Source organism: Cygnus olor, chromosome 3 (genome assembly GCF_009769625.2).
Source record: "Cygnus olor isolate bCygOlo1 chromosome 3, bCygOlo1.pri.v2, whole genome shotgun sequence".
Lineage (NCBI taxonomy): Eukaryota > Metazoa > Chordata > Aves > Anseriformes > Anatidae > Cygnus > Cygnus olor.
Genome location: NC_049171.1, coordinates 100378957 through 100406019, shown reverse-complemented (window position 1 = coordinate 100406019; position 27063 = coordinate 100378957). Strand labels below are relative to the sequence as shown.

Sequence of the window (27063 nt, the reverse complement as noted above, 5' to 3'; positions counted from 1 at the left end):
GTTTTAGCGATGTTAAAGAAGCTTCATCAATTTGCTCTAGTTGAAGATCTGGCCCATCACATTTCAGGGTGCTGAAGCCTTTAATTCATAGCTCTGTATCCCTTTAGTAGGATTTCCAATCTCTTATTTTAGTAAAATAAGTGTCACTCAAAAACTAGATCACACCCCTGTTTTTCTTACAATAATGGACATGGTAAGGAAGCGGTGGACTTTCTGCCATGTGGAACAACTACATCATGTACAATCAAACAAGAAAGAAAAGGGAAAAGAAAGAAACCACATCAACACAGTATGCATCCATTCATTTTACTGTGTCATTTAGCATATGGTCATTCATCTGATCAAGACAATAACTGGCATTTTTCCCAGTTAATTCACCTCTTTTCCTCTCTCTTTGACCTCTGTTGTAGCACCAGCCTTTCAGCAGGATTTCAGGTTGTGATCCCCTTGGAGAATGAATGGTCCTTATTAAGTGTCTGGAAAAAAACAAGAACTTATTAGTGCATTGAGACTAATTATGGCACTATCTTAATCATATAAAGGATTGCAATAAAAATTAACAACACACTTGAAATAAACTTTTTTTTTTTTAGTGTCTCTTTCTCTCTCTTTATATAAATTGTCAGTGGAATAAAGTCCTATAGTTATAACAGCTGTCTTAATGAAGTCAGTAACTTTTCAAAAACAAAGTTTTTTTTTTTTTTTTTTTTCCTGAGGTTTTGTGATTATAAAGCTTTGAACTAAGTAATACTTTACAGAGCTTAGCCATGAATCATTCACTGAAACTAAGCAAAAAACCATGTGAACATTCCTGGGCATGCTATTCTTAATTATATCTGAAAATCTTAATATTTTGATATCTATTCAGCATTACATATTTGAAATCTAAACAAGTGAAGTCTAGACATTCAAAGTGCCTTCTCATATTTTTTACACTATTTATAAATTTAGACGCACCTTCAAAAAGTTGCTATTACATTCAGATAATGTTAGTGTGCAAACATATTTAGTTTTAATTCATATCCACTGCATAAACAGATTTTTCTGAAGGCAGCTATGTTATATGGATGAGAGATGAGAGCTAAACTGCAGAGCAGGTAGGCAAACCCTGTTTCTGTGGAACAGATCAAGAGAAATGAGTATTGCTCAATCTGTATACACCCAGGTGGCTTAAGACCTTTGAAGAATATGAAGAACAGAGCTGTCTTTTGATGTTTTTTGTTTATTTGTTTGTATTTGTTTTTAATGTTGTTTCATGTCATGGCAATAAATTAGCAAAGGTAGGAGACTTTGTTTACACACCTGAAATTCAGGAGGATAGCAATTCCCAGAGCTACATTCTACCTGAAATATTCAAGGACATGCAGCTGACACAGTGGGCCTCTGACTGCAAGACAGACAGCTCCAGGCCACAAAGCTGCTATATAAAAGTCTGTGTCTACCTAAATTAGAGCTGACAACCAGCCCTGGGTTTATAATGCTGAGTTCTCAACTTTTAGACACCAAAACCTATCCAGAAAAGGAAAAAAGTGCATTAGATTTTTATTTTATTTTATTCTTATTATTTATTTATTTATTTATTTATTTATTTTATTTATTTATTTTGCTTTGCTTTTGGACATTATTTCTTATTCTGTTTCTTTTCTTCTCTTACCTTTATCCTCTTTTTAAAAATAAATCATTTGATACATCAAATCTTTTCCTCCTCCTCTTTTTTGATAAAAACACTTTAAAGCTAAACATTTAATTATTTTTTTTTAAGGAGATGATTTAAATTTAACAATATTAAATAGAAACAGTAGTTTGTACTGGATACTTGAAGAAAGATTCCTGGAGATGATATATATACTTTTCTGAAGTATCACTCCTAATGAGCTGATTAAAACTAATTTTTCAAAAATAGCCACTAATCTCAGGTGCAAGGTTTCAACATTATCCAAAAATATATACACATGGCATTCTGACTAGCCATAACTCCCCATAAAGTAGGTGTCTAGGGCACTTGGACATGAGGACTTAAAGCCAACAGTTTTTATCAGTTTCACATGTATGCCTTAAATATTTTGATTTCTCAAAGTCTAACACGTTTTAAGACACATACACACACACACAAATTACATAAGAATAATCCACTAAAGGTCTGTTTTATTAAACATGGCCATAAGCTTTTATGAGATGAAGACCATGGACTGAAGAACCTAACTGCATGTTTATGAATGCAAATCCCAATCCAAGAATTTGTAAAATTTAACAATGTGATTTTTCCAGCTTTTCTCAATACCTGATAAATGACCTTACAGCTAATTCAAATTGCTATTACTTCTTTCTTTCTTTCTTTCTTTCTTTCTTTCTTTCTTTCTTTCTTTCTTTCTTTCTTTCTTTCTTTCTTTCTTTCTTTCTTTTTCTTTCTTTCTTTCTTTCTTTCTTTTTCTTTCTTTTTCTTTCTTTCTTTTTCTTTCTTTCTTTCTTTTTCTTTCTTTTTCTTTCTTTCTTTCTTTCTTTCTTTCTTTCTTTCTTTCTTTCTTTCCTCTCTTTCTCTCTTTCTCTCTCTTTCTCTCTCTCTCTTTCTTTCTCTCTTTCTCTCTCTCTCTCTTTCTTTTTCTCTTTCTTTCTTTCTTTCTTTCTTTCTTTCTTTCTTTCTTTCTTTCTTTCTTTCTTTCTTTCTTTCTTTTTCTTTCCTCTCTTTCTCTCTTTCTCTCTTACTCTCTCTCTCTCTCTTTCTCTCTCTCTCTCTCTCTTTCTTTCTCTCTCTTTCTTTCTCTCTCTCTCTCTCTCTCTTTCTTTCTTTCTTTCTTTCTTTCCTTCCTCTTTTTACTTTATTTTATTATTTTTTTTTTCAGGGGAGTGGGAAGGATTTTTCAGGATGTGTGTTCGTGCTCATGCAAAAATGTTCTTCATTTTATTATAATAAACACTAAATTTAAGAAACTAACTAGGTATTTCCTTTCAGTTTTGGTGGTAACAGCTTTGTCATTGCTGCTCAGTTTTTAGATGTCTTATGTCTTTGTTTTAAAAGTGAGCAAAATATTCTCTGTGAAGAATCTTGCACTACTCTTTGTTCTGCAACATATTTTGTTAGAGAGCCCACACTAGTATCTAAAATAGTGTAAATCATCAGTTTTTAATCTGGCAGAAAGTAGATAGTGGCCCATTAAACTTTCGTAATTAAATTTCCCTTGCACTCCCCCATAGAACCATTATCTGAGTTTTCTAATTAACACAAGAGGAGGGAGTCAGTTCAGAGTGATGGGATCTATAGCCATCCCCTTTCATTTTAATGACCTTTAATAAACTTTTATTACTATTGATATTTATAATTATAATACACCCTTTCCTCTGCAATGTGATTTTAAGGGTCTTGTAAAAAACTGAAAAATTCTCCCTCAAAATTGGAGCAAACTAAGTAACTGCATTCTCAAACACACAGAATTTGGAGCCAACAACATCAGCAGGAAAAAAGACAGTGTATGCAAGTGCAGCAAGATTTTCCTCTCCTACTGTTGCCAGCGGGTGATGCCTTGGTCCTGATCTGCTGCTGCCCTTTGCTCTGGCAGCAGAGCCTCCCCCAGACAGTCTGACACTACAGCTGAATCATGAGGTGACTTTGTGACAGATAACCACAAGGAATTATGCAGAGTTCATTTAACTTATTTTACTTCCAGCCTTACAGAGGTCAGATACTAGAGAGGAGGATTAACCACTGTGACATCTAGTCCTTCCTTAGATTTTTCATCAATCGCTTTTATACCAACTAAACACTTTTACACAGAGCTTTTATTGGTAAGTCAAAACTTCTAACCTCTCCACAGCCTCAGTACAGCATATCTCGTATCTCAACGATAATCTTTCATGTAAGCAATTATGTTCCCATCAGAACTACAGTGCCACATTTTTCTTTGCTAAAATGGGATGCAAGGCTGAGCACCTTAGACAGTTCTTCTTTCTTCTGAGTATGTAGGAGAAAGGCATTCTGTCCTCCAAAACAAGAGGTACCTATACCAATTAACGGAGCCTGTATGTGTCTACACCTTCCTTGGAGCAATCAAATAAGGGCCTTCACTACCTGAGGGCAGGTTTTGGCTCCTTCTTGCCACTTGCATGGATGTCTTCTTTGGAGAAGTGGAGAAGTATCTGCTACATTGAACATGTGAGCAAAATTATACGGCATAATGCAGCTGTTCACAGCCTGGTCTCTATCCTTAACTTGCAATGTAAATTTAATACCTGGTATTCTGGATCTCTGAGTCAAATTTTATGACTCCTCAAAGCTCAATGCCTTCAGTTTTTGAAGAAAGATTTGAATTTAGATCTGGATCATCTGGACCTTCTAATCTGGGAACATCTTCAGTTTTTATGAATTCTTCATTATTGGAGGTTGTGAGCATTAAGATAATCAGTGTCAAACAAAACCAGTTGCATATATATCTATAGGTAGAAAATACAGAAAAAATGCAGAGAAGAGGACGCAATAATTAATTAAATTAAAGATACTAAAAACAAACAAACAAAAACAACAACAACAACAAAAAAAAACATAATTTCAATGTAAATGGTGAAAAAGTGGTTTTGAAAGTCTATGATTCAGGTAGACGAGATCACAGGCAAAACATATTGCTTTAAAAAAGGATCACTCTATAAATAGCCAAGAAACATTGGATGTTAACTACAAGAGACTTAGCAGCCGATAAAATTGTAAAACATGAAGAATGCATTTCCTGTAAGAGTATCAGAAAAAGAAAAAAAAAAAATAATAGCATCACTCAATCCTACCTGCTGGAATCTTCTGTTTAGATTAGGTAAAAAGCAACCATTAAATTGGAGACCTGATATTTTCTTCTGTTGTTTGAATTACAGATGATCTAATGATTAGCATTTAAACTGAAGTTCTCCAAAAGCAATCAGAAATGTGTCTTTACACTTTCAGTAACTTTGAAACTTTTATATCATGTTTTCAAGTGAACTTTGTATTCCTAACCCTGAGACTAACCAGGCTGCTCTCTGAAGTTCAGTGGTAGGCAGATAGATACGGACTGGATGAATGCAGAGAGAAATTGCTTTATGAAAAAGGTACGCAATAAAATTTGGCATATGTTGCTGAAGTGATTATGAGGTCTGTGTGAAAGCAGTAGTAGGTAAATTTTGGCTGGCACAGCATACAGACACACAAGAGAAAAAACACAGCCAGCAGTGTGATCACAGGACAGGAACCAGCTGCCTGGATTTTGCCTCCTGAAAAACAAACAAGGAAAAGCATGGGGAGAGTTCCTCTGTGACTTACAGTATCAGGTATATAACAAAGCACGGCTGAATAGTCAGCAAATGTGATTTGTACATGTGAGCAAAACTCCATATGAAACTCTTCTAAACATGCTGAGCTCTCTTTATCACCACCCATTGCAATTATTTCTGCCCTTAGTGTGGTGTACCCAGGGGTGGGGAAGCAGGTCTGCAGATAGTTTTTTGTGAGAGCACATCAAGGAGAAGACCAACATGATAACCCATAATCATTAATGTTTGGGACTGGGAGGATGTTATACTGTGTTCAGGGAGCATTTAAATCAGCAGTACATTTCAGTGTTTGTTTCTATTTTGTCATTCCAAGAATTTTAAATAGTGTAGAGGTTTCCAATAAATATTAAAAAATGTTGAAAGATTTCCACCATTAAAATTTACATACTGGAACAGGTTAATGACATACTCCTTCTTGAAAACATCTTCTAAGAATTGCCAGAAATGAATGTTTGAGAAGTAGGATACCCACCAAATTGTCACATAATACCAAATGAATTTAGATTTGATTTTCTGACCTCAACTGTTGATCATTTCGTGCCTTAAATATGTAGGTGCAAAGTCCACATAAATTCAGTCCACATCAACTTCTGTTTTTATCATTCTTCAGAAGTGATTAAACTCATCCTTTAACATTAGTCAACTGTTTTGTTTTGTTTTGTTTTTCCTATGTATCCTGCATCTTCAAGTTTCACAGATGAAGTAGAAAAATGAGAAAAAAGGTAACTAGGTAATAGAATGTCCTAAGTACCATGAATATTAACTGTACTTTTTATTCAATGTAGATATTGAATATGTCTTTTGACCCACTATTGTATTAATTTGCTTTCTTGTCTCTATTATTGTTTTTCAGTCAGCGATGGTTTTGCAAAATACAAATTCCCACGTTGTAAAATGTTGTATTAGGAAAGATTAATCAGAAGTTTGTCACCTATTCATTCATATATGGCATGATATATCATATAAAACATTTATTTTTGAAGATTTTATGATATGCATATGATTAGTATATACATTTTTATATTCATTCATAACTCATATGCATTTTTGTTTTTATTTTGTATACACAAATATAATTGTGTGTGTTGTATAGGTATGTAAATATTCAAAAAGCAAAATTTAAAGATGAAGCAAGCAGACAAGAAGAGGAAGAGGAAGAGGAAGAGGAAGAGGAAGAGGAAGAGGAAGAGGAAGAGGAAGAGGAATGACATAGAAATGATGAGAGAAGCACGAAGCACATTATGCAAACAAGTCAGTGGTGCAATATTATCAGTTCTTAAAGTGGTAAAGACAGCACTATGTTGGTCCATTCTTGTATACAGACAAATGTGCCTAAGCAGCACCAAGGACAATGTCTCCAGGTCACTTGCATAGACCTCTAAATTTTTGGTGAACTTTTCAAAACATTGCTTAAGATTGCCATGAACAAATAGTCATTTTTCCTACCTCCAGCAGATTACCTCTCTTCCCTGATGCTGTTGCTTCCCTGTTTGCTCTGTCCCCTGCATTGTGTTGTGAAGGTCTGCACGATAAAACACCAAAACCAAATATCAAATTTGTTTATATCTTGCTCATTAAATATACATCTAATAATAATAATAATAAACAACTTATTAAATTTATTGAATATTAATAATTATTCACAATAATTATTATTAATAATAATGAATTTATTTTTATGTACCTCAAATTTAAATTGTAATCATTAATAGTCTGCTTGACTTTAATCAGTACATACAATAATTTGCTAAAAAGAATTTATGCCAAGTCAGGAAGAACAGTCCAAGCAAAGAAACATCTGTGATAAAAGCATCAAGCAGTCTTTCTAACCATGTACCACGTTCAAGGTCTCTGATAAGCCACCTGGCTATACCTACACACTCTGATAACCCCAAGCTGGTATTACATTGTTCAGCCAGGGAAGGTCTTGTTGCTGGGCACTGAGCTGATAGGCTTGTGGCTCTCTCTGTTATGAGACACAAGAATATTTGAATGTTATGTCGGAAAAACATTCACAGAAAGCCATAAGGATGAGCATCTTAATAAGCAAGGCTGTTAATAACCAATATTTTTGTAAGTCAGAGCATCTGTATTTTTACTTCTTTAGGGTTGTTCTTCACTTCTGAGAAACTTCTCTGAAAAAAAAAAAAGGTTTAAATGCGTTCCTCAAAACTTCAGGTTTCTGCCTTCAGCAAGTAAATGCCTTCTGAATCCCAGACATCAACCCTGTATTATTCCTCTTGTTCCCTCACTGGAATCCTGAACTCACTTGTCATCTGTAAGATATATCTGTTCATTTACATTTCAATGTCCTTTCCCATAACTTTATCTTGTTCTGCATTTTCCTGCACAGAAACATTGTTTTTCCTTGCAACAAATTGTTGTGCTCCAAGAATATGCTCAGCATTAGTTCTACATGTACAAGCATAGCCGTATTTCATGTTCAGTAGGGTCTTTGTGTGTGTATGAATCTAGATCAACTGAATATAACTAATCAGTGAACCCTCAACATTTTCTGGTTTTATCTGTAACTCATGACTCCAAACCCCTCTTTGCTCAGTGCTAAGGTGAACTTATTTCCTCCATTTTCCCTTTGAATGTCAAACATTTTCTCTCTATTCTTAATGCTCCTGTATCCCTGTATGAACTAGAATTTCCCATAATTTCCACAGATGAACCATATTGATATATAGCTGCCTTGTTGTAGTACTTGCAAGGTTTAATCCTTTGTACATTATCTAGTCTAGTACTACTGTTAATTCATTTTCTCTTCGTTCATAACAAAATTACTTAGCCTTCAAAAGTCCTCAGCCTGTTCTGTTCTGTCTTCAGGTCCTCGTAATTACTCAACAGACCTCAGTCTCCAGGTGCCCTCTTCTCACACATTGGTAATATCTTTGTTATTTGCTTTCAGCTTTCAGCTTGCACACCTAATTTTCATCTTGGCTTTAGTGAACATGCTTTTATTTTTAGAGGGATCTTTCCTTGTAGCAAATGATTTTATGATTTATATGTTTCTGAGAGTCTCCTTTTATCTGTAACTGCTTTCTTCATTTCTATGGGTGTATATATATTGTTTTAGTGTATATATATTTATATGGGTGTATATATATTGTTTTTGTGTATACATATTTTGCTCTTTTGCATCCCATAATGTGTCCCATACCCTCAGGCAGCAATGCCCTTCAATCCAAAAGGTGCTCTGGCTTTGACACATCTTGATGTGTTTCATGCCTCAACAGTGGGGCTAAGACTGTCCCAGATTGTTGTGGTATCTCCCTGACTTCTATTTCCTTCTGCTGTTGTATTTTACATGTAGTTGGACTGGGAGTTCCGTGGGCCTTGCAGCATGCTATATATTTGTCACCTGTCTAGGATATTTAGGTCCCGTTCTCTTATTGAGGTTCTTATATATTTCTGAGATATAAATATTAACTGTGGAGTATTCCTTTCTTTTGTTCAAACTATTATATTGTACCCCTTGGTTACGATCATCTGTGAACTCACCGTGTTGCTTTCTTTTATAAATATGTCAAACGTTTGCTTAACCACCCCATGCTGAGATCTTACCTATAGTTTTTAAGCTCAAAACACAGGCACTTATGCTCAGAGCTGTGTGTTTTTCCTTTCTCATGTACTTTTTTTTCCAAGATTTGCTCCCTGTTTCCTATCTCTGGTGTTCTCATTTTGTTGCTTGGGTTCATCACAACTCTTCATCCCCCTTTCTTACAAACAATGTGGGAGTCTTTCAATCCTGACTTTAGTCTGTGGGGATCCACTGTATGTCACATCAGCTGGCATCTCAAAAAACAATCTCTCATCTATCTTGAACATCAATATTGTATAGTATTTTAACATATTGACATGACCTTAGCAAAACATTAAATAAGCTATTAAATAAAATATTTATGTGAAAATAGGTATGCCTTGATATCATCGGGAGAATCTGTATTTCTTTCAGTCATGAGGCATCAAATTTTATTTTGTTTATGAGGCCACATATGTAATGCCCACTTATATTAATGGCATTCAATTAAACAAGAAGCAATATGATGGCAGCACAGCACAAATTACAGGAAGGTACCAGATCCAGAAAGCCGTTTCTGAATTTTATTCCTAATTAGTGGGTTGCAATCAATAGCTGACATTTGACTTATTAATGTGTCTGCAACAGTTGTCTATCTGTTTTTACAGACTTTTTGAATTTCACCTAAAGCATGTTAAACTCTGAAAATAAATTGTGTTCTCGTAACATCATTACTAGAAATGAAAGAAGTGAATGGTAAATGTGGCATTTTCTTTTTATTCAGGTTACTCACCTCTACAAGGAACTTTGTGTACAGTCAGTTTTACTGTTTTTTCATGATCAGTCCATAGCTTATACAAGTATGAGCTGTGGTTGAAGTGGGAATTCAGAGGTATTGGTACAGAATTTTGAATGCTGTTATTGCATTGCAAATGCTCTCCATGGGAGATTCTGGTATATCTGCTCGAAGTGTTGTTATGGCATACCAGCATATTTTGTTCATTCTGGAATATTTCATTTCCCCAAATAGTAAAAGGGAATAGAAAATAATTTTATAAAACTGGAGTGCAAGCCAAAATATCAGTAGGTTTATCCAGGGACGTGTGAATTTGGATTTATTTTATGTAAGTAGAGCACATTTAAACTGGTCAAATATTTCTCCTATGTTCATCCTGCTATGCTCAAAAGATTTTGTTTCAGTACTGTTTCATTATTTTTCTTTTTCAGTCTCGCTGTTATGAAAACATCAGAATTCATGTGTCTTGGGTGTTGAAGCCAGATATGAATAATACTTTTCTCTAAAATCACTTAACACTGAAGAGACGCTGGATTTTCAAATCTCATTTAATCTTCTGTAATGACTAAAGGGCATTGTGGTACTTCACGGGTTTCATAGAAGTTATGATATCTAAGAAAATGATTAATTAAAACTGGGTTTGACAACATTGAAGAGAATCTCAGAACAAACATGTTGCAAAGACCCTAACAAATTTAAGTAATTTTGGGAAAAGCAGATAAAGAGGTGGAGTATAAAGAGTAAAAAGGATAACTGTTCACTGTTACTAACACATATTTTTTTGATTTAGAACAAAATTCTAAAAATAAAAAAAAAGGAAAACTCATCTCAATGAATGTTGATTGACAATCCTGCAGCTGACTGACCGTTATATTCTTATGAATACAATTAGAACATTTGGAGTGAGTTTGAGTCATGTAGTTTCAATTCTCGATGTCATTGATAGACAACATCTGTGGATTTTGATTCTTAAAAAAAAAAAAAAAAAAAAGGCTGTGGCTAGCTTTGTCTGAGAAACAGTTCACAAAACAGACGTAGTAGCCTGTGAAGCCTGGCATGGAGCCACGTACCACCTTCAGGAGGGACATCTTTCACAGCTCTGCTTCTTTGCAACCTTATTGCCACTGAAAGGTAATGACAAGTGCTGTGAAATGGCCAGGATAAACAGTAATATTCCTCCTCAGCCAGCTCATTCCATGGACTATATTGGTCCATTCAGTTTTCAGCAGAACTCCCCACTGACTTCTATGAGGATTTAGCTTTAAAAAAAAAATTGCTGGAATAATATGGTCCCTTGCCAATAATAAGCATTTATTTTCAGAAGGTATAGTAAAAAGAAACATGGAAATTCATTGTGAATGTTAATTGTGGGTTCCAATTGTTTCTTAATTGCAATAATTTCCTGCACTTCCTTTTGTTACTGCATATAATTACTCTCTATTACCAAGGTTTCAAGGAAACAGTTGTACATATAGGATAACACACCATGCAGAGCGTATCATATTCTATGAGGGTTAAATTTATGGTGAGCAGCAGAGGCCATTTGAATCTGAAAAATTCCTTGATTGATTTTCATACAAAATTTCCACAGAGAATAAATTTTATCTAAGATGTATTTGGGTTATTCTTGAAGAATTTCTGATTTGTGAGCTGCATATTACTCAGGTTTACAATAAGGAGTTGAGGTATGCAGCAATACTGTTTTGACTATATGAAAATGAATTTTTAGCTTGACCTTGAATAATGCTCAAGTGGATAGGATAAAGAAGTTCCCGATTTTTGCAGATTTAAAGGTATATTGACATTTTTGGATCTGGATGTAAATAGATAGATATCCATCTTTTAAAAGCAGAGTTAGTAACAAGTTCATAGTGGAGAAATGTATGTACAGTGAGAAAAAGATACAGATATCTGCAGAAACAGCGAGATACAGAGAAAAATGTATTTTTCAATAAAATTTATAATGTCCTTCCCCTTCTAATTAGTAACAACAACAACAAAAAGCTAGTAACGATATGTAGGTAACCATACTTTATTTTTCAAATGCTTTTACAGAATTATTGACTATTTGTTATCCGGAAAAATAAAATTACTAGTCTTTCTTTCAATCTTCAATATTCCTGTACCATAAGAACCACCCATGACTATTAGGAAGGTACTACCGATGCAGCACTGAAGCCATAACTCATCCAGGTGTTAACTACATTAAATAGCTTCTCTAGTTCTGGGACTTACTCTTTACTAACTAACAGAAAAATTAGATCTACTATCACAGGATTACTGTCAGGAGAAGGAAATTAAATCTGTAGAAAAGCTAAAAGAATGAACATAAGAAACACATCAAAAAGAGAACCTTGGCTGACTGTGAAATTTTATGGTTTTTCCATTATGGGAAACTTCACTCATCCATATTTGTCTTTTACAAAGGATTATGAATTGAGGACTACAAGTCCATAAAATTTATATTTTGTCATCTGGTTTGATTGGTGGAATTATGTTATTGAGAAGGATTCTGAGATCACATTAGCCAAGAAAGAGTAATGCACTACACCCACTGAAGAACAATATATGTTCTTATCTACCCAGGCAGGCAATCAATTCTCTAGTGCATATATCAATACACGCTAGAAGTCCACTATTGGCAGATCATGTGGATGAGGTCTTGATACAGGCTTTACCAGCAATGATAACCACAGCTGAATTCACTGTAGGTTGAACAAACAAACAAACAAACATAGAAAACAAACAAACAAAAAACACATATCTAACTAGCTCTTTATTACTGTGAATTTATTTCCATAATATGATAATATAAGAGGTCCTTTCAAATGCACAAATGCATACATGTATGACCCACTTTTGAATTGTAACCTAAGGAAATATATTATTTTGAAATATTGAATGTGATAAAATGCATTTTCATATTAGGGAAGCGAACTTCAAAAAATAAATGTTCTGAAACTCTTAAAAACCAGACTACCATAAACATTCAGCAATGCTCCCAAACTGCTTGTCATTTTCATGAACATCAAGATCAAAAAAAAAAAAAAAAAAAAAATCAGGAGACATGGGAACAACTTCTAATTCTGGTTCTGCATCACCAGAAACACAGAGATTCATGAATACGTAGATGGGACTTCTGTCTAAGAGCTAGCCTAGGAAACTGTTAGTATCTTATCAGACTAGATTTGGAGACATCCATGCTTTCCAGTCACAGGAAATTATTATATTATGCATGGTGACTTAACAAAAATTTGGGGTAGGGATTAATAATTTAAGTAACAACCAGGATGAAGTCTAAATACTGTTACATCCTTGCTGGGAGCTAGGTTCAAAATCTTGATCTCCCTGAAATCTGTGGTGATGTCCACTGACTTCCCTGGGCCAAGATCTTTTCCAATGACACCTGTGGGTGTACTGCTGATTCCTTGGCCTCTGTACAGTTTGATCACTGTAAAAGTCACCGGGTCTTGCAGGAGCAGCTCAGATACTAGAACTGTGTAAACCACCTGACTAAAACTACTAAGATATTTGGAGGACTTGTTAGTGTTAGGTCAGAGGTTGGACTAGGTGATCCTGGAGGTCTCTTCCAACCTAGATGATTCTGTGATTCTGTGACCAGCCATACCTCAGTATTGAACTACACCTTCAAAAATCCATTAATCCACTTACTCCGTTTCTGCATTTATGAGCTCGTTGAAGGTTCCTCTTTGATTTCAGGGTATAAATCAAGCCCTGTATATACTCTCCTCACCTAAGGGCTATTCAGCAATTTACATTCAGAACTGATTTTCTGGGTTGTAAAATATGTGACATGCTTTGGGTTTTATCACAGCTCTGAGTGTTGCAACCCATAACTTTTAGTATTTGGCTTCACCATATTGTCAATGTGAGCCTCAGAGCAGCACCCAAATAGCCAGCCCATTGAATGGGGAAATACCTGGTCTCGCCAAGGATGAAATGATTCAGCTAAGGTTCATCCTAACCCCTACATTCTTCTCTAGCATTACACAGCTCCTGGAGAAGTATCTCCCTTCACTTGGTAGAGAATGAAATTCTTGTTAAGATTCCTTCTTCTTAAAATAGGATGAAATTATGTTTTAAAATCACTCCTCAAGGGGAGGTCTTACTGTCTCTGAAGTCTGTTTTGGGCTGGAACAGCCTCTGTCTTCTTTATAAGCTGTTAAACTGCTTCCCCCAAAAACTGTATTCATTTGAGAAAAGTAAAGAAATGTCCATACTCATTCTTGCCTGAGAAGTTAGACAAAAGGGGAAGACCTTCAGACCAGCTTGTATTGCAAAGACTCTCTATTTTATGCATTGCCTAGTTCATGCCAGACACTGTCATACTGCAGAGAGCAGGACTAAAGATGTTATATGAGTAGTTACCTTATAAGAAGTAGAGTCATGATGATACTTTCTTGCTATTAGGTCCAAAGAAATGGGTTCTACCAAAAGAAAATATTCAGTATCACCATCTTGCTTGCTTGCTTGCTTACTTTTCTCTGTAGCAATGGAATATGGTCCAATATACTAATAACAATCATTTGATCAGATAGCTACGATTTCAGTTATGATGACAATCAATTCTTGGCTTTCCATATTCTTTTGGCCCATAGCAAGATTTTATTGTTATAAGCATATAGTGTAACGATATGATGCAGGCACCGAGCTATGGTTATGGCAAGACAGATGTCTGGGGTCCCCTTAAAGGAGCACAGATTCCTGGTACCCAGGAAAGCATCTGTTTTGTAACTGAGGCATCTGTAATGCTGAGAAGCCCCTAGGATTGAAGCAGCAATGGAGCATCAACTGCTTGGAAGCTGTGGAGACTGGATGTAGGTGCTGACATTGTATCCAAGGCAATTTTTGACCTGAAGTGCAAAGCAGAGGAGGGCACCATGTGTCATATATTCCCCTGAGCCCTCAGTCTCACCCTTATTGATGAGAAGGTCAGACAGGTTTAACAACAGCCATTCATTCACAGACATGGTCAGCCTGTCTACAAGGAAAAACTTTTAAAGATAATTTAGTCCCACAAATTGAAACAGTCATCTCAGAATTGGTTTTCATTGCAGTTTTAGCCTCCTTATCCTTTCGAATGGAATATGGCATAAACAAAACAGGACATACAACACAAATCTTCTGTACTAACTTAAATAAACTGTTTTCAAAATCATGGTTTAGGTAAAAACTGAAATTTTCTTCTGCAGAAAGTTTCAGCTTTCTTCTGGAGGCAGTACTTTAGCTGAGCCTTTCTATCCACCTGGAAGTACCTGAAAGGAAATATTATCTTTATACAGTCTGATTCTGACCCCACTAAGTATTAACATGACAATTACAATTTTTCTTAAATTACAATTTAACCCAATGCATGGGTTAGGGACTTCGTTTATGGTTTTTTCCAGTGCACAGCAAGCTTTACTAACAACATCTATCATTTTAGACTTGGCAGTGCTAGGTTAACAGTTGAACTTGATGATCCTAGAGGTTTTTACCAACCTAAATGATTCTGTAATTCTATGACTCTATGATCTATGTACTACACAAAAATGTAACAGCCTATCCTGCTCTACAAACTGCACAGTTGCAAGGGGATTTCTTGTTATGTGGTCACAGGCATAACTATAAAAAGACACCTATTTTCAGTCTACTTTGCCATTTCCAGTACACACACAAATTTTTTTCAGTCCCTCCACAAAATGTATTTGTATTTCTGCATAGTACAAAACTTTTCTGTATTAATAAAAGAGCTGATGGAAGAACGGCAGCTGTGTGTTCCCCTGCAGCCAACATTTCCCAAAGCTCAGCATCCTGCTGTGGAGAAAGCCAACTTGGTTGTTGCTGCCTATGAGTTTATAAAACTCTCTGATTTGGCCGCCATCACTCATAACATGACTGTAATAAGCACCATCTTGGTGACCTGCTTTCTGCTGGGGGATGGGAGGAACCCCCACCTTCTCTCCAGGGGTTTGCAGCTCATCACCACAGCAGAAAGGTTGATCAGCCCCGCAAGCACACAGAGGAGACTTCTCCATTCAGGGGAATAAAAACATAGGGAACTTCATAGGCCTGGGTGTCTGCACACAGCACAGGGATGCTGGGTAGGGCAGGGTGGCAGAAGGTCTGTTTAGATCTGGCAAAGAGTTAGAACAGGAGACTAGAATTGAAATGAAACAATAACAGAAATAGGTGTTTTATTTCTCTCTTCTGGGAGATTGCTTAAGGATGAATCTAAACTGACATAGGTTTATACAACACACCACATCCTATAACATAAAAGAAATCCACACATTTCTTTTGGGGGGCTGAAAAAGAAAAAGAATATCCATCCAATAATGAGTCAGAAATAACCAACCTCAAGTTATAAAATATGAATAAGCTGAGAGGATCAGTCTGAGGACAAATTTTTGTAGAAAGGGTTATTTCTCATGATTTATAAGGGACTTACAAGAAATCTGCAACTTGCCATGGGAAAAATGAAGTCTTCCTCAAGCCTTACATTGTTTTGCCACCACTTTCATAATACTTGTTTATGCTTTAAAGGGGGGAAAATGTACAGCGAGGTGGAACGGTTATCGACCAGATTGATCATGGGAACAAATCTGCTTGTGGTAACCTTGTTTAATGATATGTTGCTGGGCTCAGCACCTTGTTGAGGCTGTGATTCTTCACCGGCTGGGCCCGCATGATGGATCACGGTAGGAGGCTGATGGTGCAATCACTCACCGGCAGCCACTGACACCTGCACCAGCCTGACACCCGTCCCCCCTGGATGTATCAGCCAGCCTGTTCAGCCTACTGGGAGACACAACTGTTCCACCCGACGGCTAACAGCAGTTCTTTATCTGTCTTGCGACTTCTTATGGAGGACATTCCCTTCTCCTTCTCTTGCTGTTTTATTTCTTTGAATCCACTGATCTGAGCCACAGCTGACTTAAGGGCAACAAAATGAAATGGCGACTAAATCTATGGAAAGAAAAGAAAAAAAAAAGATTCTCTTGCAAAAGTATGAAAACAGCATTTTCTCATTGAAAGTCTCTTAACTGTTCATACATATTCCATTAGACAGCTAGACAGAAAATTTTTGTCTCTAAATATGGTGGAGCCCACATTCTCAGCACAACATTATTTTAACGAGATAACCTTTTACTCCTCTCCATACTGTATATTGAACATCATTGTTTCCCGGTAAAAGCTGATAACAGAAAAGTGAGCAAATATTATTTTGCAGAGTTCTTTCTCTCTCTTGTCCTACAACCTCGAGACATATTTGAAAGCTAGTGTATGTGACATTACTTCAGATTCTACATTTTAATATCAAAAACACATGCACAGTTCTGCTCCCTCTGAAAGCAGTTATATATACATACGCATAGGCCCTCCCTGCACAGTCTGCCAGCCAAGATCTGCACTTATATTAGTTCATTTAGGTCGGGACTTTCAATAATTTGTCACTTTTTTTTTTTTAATAGTACAAATAGTATGTAAATGATACACAGTCACTTAATAGGTAGCATTTTAAAATATATCTAGCCTGTGAAATAATGATTTCAATTGATCTTCTCTTCTAGTCCCCTCCCTTACAGGGTTGATTAACTTTTTTTTTTTTTTTGGGGGGGGGGGGGAACAAAAAACTTTGTTAGTATGACAGGTCATTATAATGATAAAAATGTAATTATCTAGCCAAGGAGGCTTTAGTACGTACATTCCCAATCCCTAATTTTATATAAAGGCTTCTTTAGTTCAGCACACAAATCTATGCTGCTGCTTAGAAAAAGAATGTGAACATCAGTCCAGCTACCATGTTTTCGGATTGCACATGGGACAGTTCTATAAATTACACACATCTGTCTTTACAAGTCACTGTAAATTCACATGTATATAACCTCATGCTAGAAGGGTCTGCACAGCTATCATACAAGCCAGACTGAGCACTGTGTCCACGCAGACCTCAGGCTGCCTCTCAAGAAGAGCAGGGATAGTCACCACCAGTCTTCTTTTCTTGATCCTGATAGAAGGACTGTGTTGCAAGGGCAGATTTTCTCAGCCTCTTTTTGTTATTTAACTCACACGTGGTAAATTGGGTCCTGCAGCCTTGGGAGCCACAAGCCATGCAGGTTCTCTGAGTCATCCCTGCTCTTATGAAGTGCCTGCATGAGTGAAGGTTCCAGCATCATCTCCTGAGCTTCCTAAGGTTCTGGATACAATGTCCTTGCTGAGCCTGGTAGACATTAAACAGTGCTTTAATGACTCTTGGACTGCTCTGATTCATTTTCCCCGAAAAAAAATCCCTTATTCACAGGATGGGGAGGGATGTGAGAGGGAAAACTTTGTATTTTGAGGGCTCCCAAAACGCACACAAGTAAGAGTTAGTCATTCCTCTGTCAGCCAACAGCTGCAAAAAATACAAAATCTGAACTAGTCATCTTCAATATTTTAATTAACATTTTAATTAATTCTGTTAGTATCTTTGACAAAACAAAATAATACGTTTCACTCACTAGTGAAAAATAGTTGCTGTCCTAATTATGTGTATGCAGGTCTATGCACATGCACACATATAGAGAAGTGTAACTGGGTACCATTTAGTTGATAATCTCACGCCTAATTCCTTCTCCTATAATCACACTCCCAATTCCTTCTCCTCTTGCGATAGCAATTGCAGTATGCAGCTGCTAAGACAATGAAATGCTTTTCCAGCTGCAGCATCTGGCTCTTTGGCAGACTCATTTAGTAGTTGTGTTGGCAGCTTTGGTTTTGCCTCTGGGTCTATCATATGTCTATAAAGGCAGTGGACTGTCAACCTACACTCATGTGTGTGTGCCTGTTTGTCTGTATTTCTTATCTTTGTTTATAGCTGCTTTTTGCCTGCATTTTTACACAGAAAATATGCATGAAGCACAGGGGAAAAAAAAAAACAGGAAAAAAAAAAAAAAACTATCTCCTAACTACTCATTTAGGGGTCATCTACCTCTGTATACAACTCTATTTCTTCAGCTTTAGCCATCCTCCATTTAATAAACATCCATTTCATTTGCATCAAAGATAATTCATTAGACAAATTCTGTTTCACAAGAAAATTGCACCTTTATATGTGCAAGTATACAAATCATTTCTTTGCGACTAAGACCCTTAATGCAGTGAGATCATAATAAATGGAAGGGGACATTTTTCATGTTACAATAATAAATGAGGTGTTAAAGGAATATCCTGATATGTGAGCATTTTATAACTACTGCTTGTTGCTTTGTGGCAGCTGTAAAGCAGGGCTCACTGAATTAGCTATGATGTACTACTCCAGGGTGATGTTAACTATGCTATAGTGGTAAGCATTTTTTAAGTAGCTGTTTCATATTTTTACATGTTTAGGTAAAACACACTTGCAAAGGCAGGGTTTAAACAACAGGTAAGTATCCTCTCTTAAAAAAAAAAAAAAAAAAAGGATTAACTGGGCCATATTTCAAAATGCTGCAAGATAGGCGAGGGGCAGGGAAAGAAATGAAGTTTTGAATTATCTTGCTATCTGGCATATTTTAAAAACAAAATAGGGAAACTAATTTGTATTCAAGTGTGCTATACATAAATCAGTGTCTATATGCAAATACCTACACTAATATATGGCCAAGTTGTTACTTTTCTTCCTCTCTGAAAGACCTCAGATATAATTTAAAAGATATTGCTTTCTTACCTAAAATGCTCATGAAAGGAATGTGATCTTTCCAAAATTACAAGAGCATGGATGTGGGAATGTACTTGCCAGTGTAGCATGGTCTCTAAAACTCCCTGAAAATTATTTAAATGCAGAAACTCCAGCACAGGGTAGATAGTGTAAAATGTGTTGATCATTCATCCTACTTTTTGTTATCAGTATTAAAAAATTAAAAAATAAAAAAAAAGGCGCTAAACTAATAAAATCAGAATAATATACTAAGACTATTTAAAAGAACAATTTGTAGTAGCAAGCAATTTTCATAATTTCTTTTATTGGTTTAAAACATACAGCCTCCTTGCTTTCATATTTTTTTCCTGTAGAAATGAAATGGAGAAAGGGGGAGACTACAGGATGATAAATTAGAATTCATAAATTAATATCCGAGAGTTACCCGTTTCAGCAAATAATTATTATAAATCTAGATGTGAACTCAAAATCCCATTTTTAAATGTCATTCCATATTATTGTAATTCCTTAATACTTTAAAACAAAACAAGGCTCTGTTTTCCCCCAGAACCACTTGCAATAATATTTTTATGTTCATTCTGATTAAGTTTGTAAACATTGGTAGAAATCTTTGGGGATCACATAAAAATCCCAATGAAAGATATTTTCCATTTTAAAACTGGAGACCTTTTATGCAATTTATTTTGCCTTTGGCCATTACAGGAAGAAGTGAAGGAACTGGAGGATATTATAAGTTTTACATAACACTGGTGAGCTTGTTGTCATCTTTGATCTTACATAAATTAGTCAAGATCTTGAATGATCATAGGCAAAGAAACCTAAACTCTTTTCCCCGGCTGAACAAAAATGTGTCAAAGATCCTAACTGCATAAATTATTACATTATGTCCTAGAGCAATAATAGTTCCTTTAGGTAGACTCTCAGGTCACCTGTTATATAGTGGGAATAGAATTTTATTTAGTTTGAGTTTTACATGGAACAATCTGCTTATGTATATTTTATGCTATTTTTCTGACCAGTAACTTTGATACCAAATGTGCCTTAACAAGGCAGCGCTGCACCAATAATGTGCTCCTTTTGTCAGGTAACTCTGATGAATAAATTAGTCTAAAGATGAGGGAAAGTATTCAAGTACACTGCCCACTGAAGAAGTTCCCAATTAAAACAGAAAAAAAAAAAAAGAAAAAAAAAAAGCTTGAGACACAGAAAGCAATTTTGTGAAGTTATTATTGATGCAAGCAAGTGTTGGACTTCTTTTCTACCTATTATTACCATGTAAAGCTAGAAGCTATGTTTAACTTATAGGGAATATGACCTTTACATTATGTGCAAAGAAGTAACATTTCTGAACAGCCCTGAAACACCAATCCCAGCAGCAAAGTTTCCTTTTCCCTACAGGTAGCATGAAATGGAGCCAGGATGACAGGGCCCCATCTGAGCCATGCCCAGCTCCCCCAGTCTGCACAAACCCACTCTATCAATCACAGCAGGATAATGCATAGTGGCTGCACCTGTGACAAGGGATGATTGAGTGCTGAGCACAGGCCCGGCTTCGCCTGTCGCTTTGTGCATTTGTATTTCTCCAGGGCCACTTTAAGAACTTGCAGAACTTGGGGGAAAACAAAAACAAAGTCTCTCGCATTTAAAAAAAAAAAAAAATCTTAATTCTGTTTGATTATCTAATAGTAAGGCAATACAAAAACCTCGAAATGAACAGCAGGATAGCAAGAGCTCCAGTTTTATTAAGGCAACATAGCTACACAAAATGTAGTTTTATTAAGGGGCAAGTAATTTAATCTGAATACAGTAAGTAAAGACTGCTAGATTTTGCCATCTATTTCTTCTCCCTTAGACCAAACACTAAGTGTCAGGATTTCACTTTATCATAAGAGCAAGGCAGAAAGCTAGCACTAAGTACACCTGAGGCTCCTACAGCTATAAAACACTGAAAATGAAAAGACGGGTCATTGTCTAACTTTCTTCAAAAGTATTCTTTACACTGACAATTTTAAGAAAGAGTCATTGCCTCACAATTATTTTGGGGAAAAATGGTTTAAGCAACGGCAGTTAAAGGTTAATAATTTTAATTCTCTTCTTTAAAAATTAACGTAAGCAAGAAGTGTTGTCTTTTATAAAGGAAAAACTTTCTAAATTAATCTGTAAAGAATACAGTGGGTTTTCTTTTATAATATGTACACTGGTCATATAAACCAAGGTTTGTTTTTGTTTGTTTGGTGTTTTTTTGTTCGTTTGTTTGTTAAAGGTGGAATTGAAGCATACACTGCAGATATTTATTATGTCTGTGAAAAACATGCTAATTAGCATACCTAAAAAATAAATAAATAGGAGCTATCTTAAAGACATTCATGCAAATTTCGAGTGAAAATCACATCAGCCTCCAAAATAACAAGGATGTTTTAATCCCTCTGAAAATGGATGAAGACAAAATCCCTTTTCCTTTTGTGACAGTTCATTTTTTTTTTTTAAGTCTCAGTACTGTTACATGTACAGGATGAAAAACTATATTAAGAAGGGTGTACTGGAGAATACCATCTTTTATTCTCTTAATGTGTCTTTGACAGCTGAGATAAAATGCTCAAACAAATCCTTCTTACAGTAAGTTTTTTGAAAGGAAAAATACGTTTGCTTCTAAGTCCCACGGCCAGTTTTAGCAGCCAGTTCCACAACCCAGCGTTGCTTTGAAAGCAGCAGCGACGCCTTGTTTGTTGTTATTTTTGGTTCATTTTTTTCTTCAGCCTCACCATCAGGCACGTACCTCCAGACCAGCTTTTCCCATCCCTGCAGTGGACACGGGCGCAGATATTTCAATTTCCACGGCCCAGGTTGCAGGGCCCCGCCGCTTTTCAGGGGGCGGAGGGGCGGCAGAGATGCCAGAAGAGATGCCTCAGTGGCAAAGGAGCATGGAGGTGACACTTGTCCCTCGCCTCCCTGGCCCACGGGGCTGAGACCGCCCATGCCCACGCTGTAAAAACCATCATTAAGTTTCGAAAAAACAGCACTGCTTCTCCACCCGCTCCTTATCGCCCCTTCCTCCACTGGGAGGCTGTAAAGGGAAAAGCATCCCTCGCTGCCAGTTAGAGCCCCCCAGCAAAACTTTGGGGGAGGAGGGGAAAAAAGAAAAAAAGGGGAAAAAAAAAGAAAAAAAAAACACGCCAGGCTTCCCAAGTAGCCCTTCTTAGAGGGGAGGGAGAGAGAGCAGGAGAGAGACAAACATCTGGGGATTGGACCATATGCTAAAGCTTTGTCTTGTCCTTCAAAGTTAGGCTGCCCTTGAAGTGATTTGTCAGGCGGCCTAACTGTGACAGCGAGAATATGTAGCAGGGGAGAGAGGGATGGGGGAAGCAGGGGGAGATGGGTCCAGCCGCCAGGGACGGGGAAAGGTGAGAGAGGGAACGAGGGGAGGACAGAGGGGAAGAAAGAGGGAAAGGGGAGGCAGCAAGCAGCAAGAAGTCAGAACAAAACAGCCTCTCCATCAGATGCCAGCTTAAGTGGAAAGGGGTGGGTAGGAAAAAAGAGGAGAAAAATGTGAAAGAATAGAGGAGGAAAGAGGGAAGAAGTGACCACTGGTAAGGAAAAGCAGGAGAGCGGAGCATAAAGCAGAAGCAGAAAGGAAGGGCTGAGGCATAGAGGTGGCTGCTCTTACTGCTGCTGCCTCCTATTTCCCTCTTCCCTTTTGCCCGCCAAGTGCTGAACTGATTAGAGTGTAATTAAGGCCATAAAACCCTCAGCTTATCCACCTGTTTATTCACTAAAGTCGCGGGCTCATCAGGCAAATTAGCTGCTTCCAGGCTGCACGTTGGGCCTAGAGCTGGTCTGATTAATGAAGTTTATTGGGAGCTGTTAAAAGCATTAACTGAAGGAAATCTCAGCAATTCGTCATATTTAAGGGCTGGAAATTAAATCTCCCTATGCAAATGAGGTGAGATTCCAAAGCAGCTTCTTTTGGAGGTGGTGAGGTAGGGTCTGGTCACAGCTCCCCCTCTGTACCTTGGACTGTTTGTCCGATCTCAGTGAGGGGAGTTACAAAGGAATGGTTAAAAGGTTTTACAGAACAGTTCTGAGAGCCCCAAACGCAGAGCCAGGCCCAAAATGAGGCACCACAGTCCCATTGCTCACAGGGTCTCTCCAGACACCCAAGGCATTGCCAGTGCACCTCATCCAGCCAGGGCTCATTGGACAGCTTTGATACCTGCTGGCTGTGTCCCCCTCAGTTGAATAAGCTCTCTTTTGTTTCTGCTTTAAGCATTTTGTATGCTTTTCAGCTCTGGGTCATGTTCCATGGCTTCAACACAAGTACAAACACCCACATAATATTGAAATATAAAAAAAAAATAAAAAATTGAGTCATAATAAACTTTAAAATTGCCAGGAGTAGATGCTCTAGCTGGCAAGCACCTAAAAATATATTGAGGTGAGCTGGTCGAATCAGCAGGGAATCCTATCCAGAGCTGAATATTTACCAGTTTTAAAAGTGTTTTCTTCTGGCACGTCAATCTGATTTTAGTTTTGACATGAGCAGCATCTTCATACCCAAGGCTTTATGGGCTACAGTGTTTTTATATTAACAATTTATAATTAAAGAGAAATTACAAAGGCTCACAACAAGAAAAGAATGTCCTGAGAAAGGGATAATGAGAAGAAGAGAAGGTCAAAAAAAAAAAAAAAAAAAAAAAGCAACGTGGCCTTGGTATGTGTATTTAATGTTCAGTTCACAATCTTATTAGGCTTACCATTTATTTATTTTTAATGTTTTCATTGGAAAAGAAGAAACCACTGTCTGGCATCTCATATAAAAGATGTTTTTACCAAAATAGTCATGAACATGATGGGGATGGGGAAGGAGGATGGAGAAGAGAGAGTTCATATTTTATGTAGTTCTTATTCTATATGCTTCTCTGTCTAATTATTACAAAGCTAATTATTTGTTACAATTATTGGATTAACAATTTGCTAATCAGTTTTATTCTCCTTTGTAGAGCAGCACTAGCACAGTGAAATGCAAGGTGAGAATGCTGTTTAGATTTTCAACAGAAAATTAGAGTGCCATTTTCATTGCAGATTTGTTCAGCTCCTTTGTGATTTATGACCAACACAGCAAGTCCTGCTTCATATTGTACTGTGTAGCATCTTTGTTCCTATAGCAATAAGTTGCTAACTTTTTTGATATGGAGACTGTTTGCCAGTAGCAAAGAGATGTTTCCTCCTACCACCTCCAATCCCTTTTGTAAAATGTTTCAGTTATAAAACCACTGTGTAGGGCAGGAGGAACCAGCCGGCTTCTGCAAACCATATTGGAGAAGCACTGACAATGGCAACACATATGCACAGGATTTTAATGTAGTTCAGGCTCAAAATAATACATTTTTAAAAGATGCATGATGTCCTTAAATAAAATGCACAACTCAGCTGCTATGTAAAGCAAATGTTTGTTTCAGCTGCTAGTAAAAAACAACAACAGCAACAAAACCCCCACACTTTCCTGCAATGTGTATATCTATCTTTTTATAAAGGCAGATGGTAGAGTATGCTTGTAACACCACATGCAACACCCCAGCACAAGTTTCCTACTGATATTTCTGAGGAAAAGAAAGCAAAGAGTTTCAATGAGAAAGCAGTGGATTATTATTATTACTAACTGCACGTTAGCAAAACATTTCCTAGAGAATTAAACGACAACAATATTTTCTAGTTATGGGCTTTAATTGCAAAAATGAAAAGAGTAATTTTAGTCAGTTAATTTGCAGATGCCTTTCATATTTTTTATAATCTATCTTTGCACATACTTTAAGAGCATTTCCTAAAATTCTATCTTAGCAGAAATTAATTTTAATTTTGGCCAACAAATGCCTAAATTTCAGGAAAAAAAAAACAAAAACTATGGGATTTTCACTGAATTAAGAACAGATCTGTCTAAGACAGTGTTTGTTCCAAATTAACAGATTTCTTTAGAAGATTTCCTAAATGAAATTCAATGTCTTGTGGAACCTGATGTCAAAACACTTATTTTTCTTGATTGCCAGTTCTTTCAATAAATTGATTTGCCCCATTACATAGGGTCTTTTAGTTCTGCCACTAATGATATGTGCTACTTTTAACTTTTTATCTGTTTCAGAAATAGAAGATTTGATTAAAGGGAAATACTGAAGTCAATCACCAAAACCCTGTAAATACACCAAAGCTAGATGGTTTAGTCAGAGTTTATTTTTTTTTTATAAGAAATATCTGATATTGTAGTGAATATCTAGTTATAAAAGATTTTAGCTAAAGAATGGTAAAGCAATGCAGTGGTTAAGCACCCCTTGCACTCCTGACAGCAGTGATTTTTATTATAGTCACTTCTTCATGTATGATTATAACTTTGACAGAGATGTTTTTCTCCAAACTGAAACTTCCTATGCAAGATCTGCTTCTGGAGGTCATACACTTACATGGTTGGGCATAAGTGCACACAAAAAAATTGTTCAGAGATGTAACAGCAATCGATCCAGGCTTCTATACTTAAATCTGTTAAGAATTCTTGGGGATTACTTAGTCAGGCATAGGAAAAAAAAAAAAAAGTAATTTAAACCTGCTCTCTATACAGGTGTGCAGAGCTACAGTCATTAAAATGAAATTATGATGATGTGTAGGATTCAGGTGTACAACAAGCAAAATTGAGTTTATTTTCCAAACAAACAAACAAACAAAATAACCCAATCAGTCAATTTCTTCTTGTCATATCAATAATATTGGTATATCAGCTATTGGAACAATGGCATGCCCAAAGTCAAGTTAATCTTTGTGAAAATACTGAGATAGTTGCAATTTTTCTTTCACGTGCCTGATATGACAGTAGTGAAAACAAGGGGGGTTTATCACAGCAGAAAACCACATTACAGTATAGTCAGAACTTAATTTAACCCTCTCAGATCAAGAATGATCTTTGGCCAAATTATTATCTTTAACCACACTGTGCAAAAGATGTCCTAAATTATGGAGACCCTGCTCTGCCCTTGAATAAGAACATCAGACACAGAGACCTCGGTGGGAGGAGTACTGGCTGCTTTTACGGTCAGGATTCAGTCCTATGTGACCTCACGCTTTTGTATGTGGTCTACTACTTAGGCACATCAAGGTTGAAAAGGATACTATTTTACTCTAACTTAATTTTTTTCTTGTCTCCTGGTAGTTTACTAAGCTATCAATGATGCAGTTTTTGTGGCTTAATTAATTATTTTACACTATCTCATTCCTTATGAGTCATATCTGAGTCTTTCTTCTTGCTAACATTTTACAGCATGTTTTTCAGCTGTGCGTAGAGCCACAATGTTAATGAACGACAATTATCTTTCTTACTTATCTGAGAACTTTAATGAAGCTTCATTAAAATTAACATGACACAATATTACTGGCAGAGCTGTGCAAAATCTTTTTCATTTATAACCTTTTAATTTTTCTATTAAATAGAAATTTTAACTTACGGTAGTTTGCCAGGCAGCAATTAATGCTTTCACTGGGAACTCTTTCCTCAACAGCTTCACAAAGCTAGGACCTAAGGGGGAAAACACGGCCATGTCCTTTAGAGGGATCTACTGTACCTTGGCACTTAGTTAATCCTCTAGTCAAACACACTCAGGAAAATGAAAGCTGCATGTCACATTGTCAGTGTGAGGAATCGGTTAAACACTTCTCATTTGATTCCCTTTTTCAGAAAAGACAATGCATGGTGGAAGAATGCTGTCTGCATAGCTTAAAGCTGAAATAACTGTA

At 36.5% G+C, this 27063-nt stretch overlaps 1 long non-coding RNA gene across 1 annotated transcript; it reads right to left on the bottom strand.

The window, feature by feature from the left end:
* Window positions 1-292: 292 nt before the first annotated feature.
* LOC121068017 lies at window positions 293-26871 on the bottom strand. The gene is made up of 5 exons (XR_005818564.1): window positions 26775-26871; window positions 7167-7255; window positions 6736-6811; window positions 4225-4425; window positions 293-476 (listed from the first exon to the last, which is right to left on the bottom strand). It is a non-coding gene; the product is annotated as an uncharacterized LOC121068017 (long non-coding RNA).
* Window positions 26872-27063: the final 192 nt, after the last annotated feature.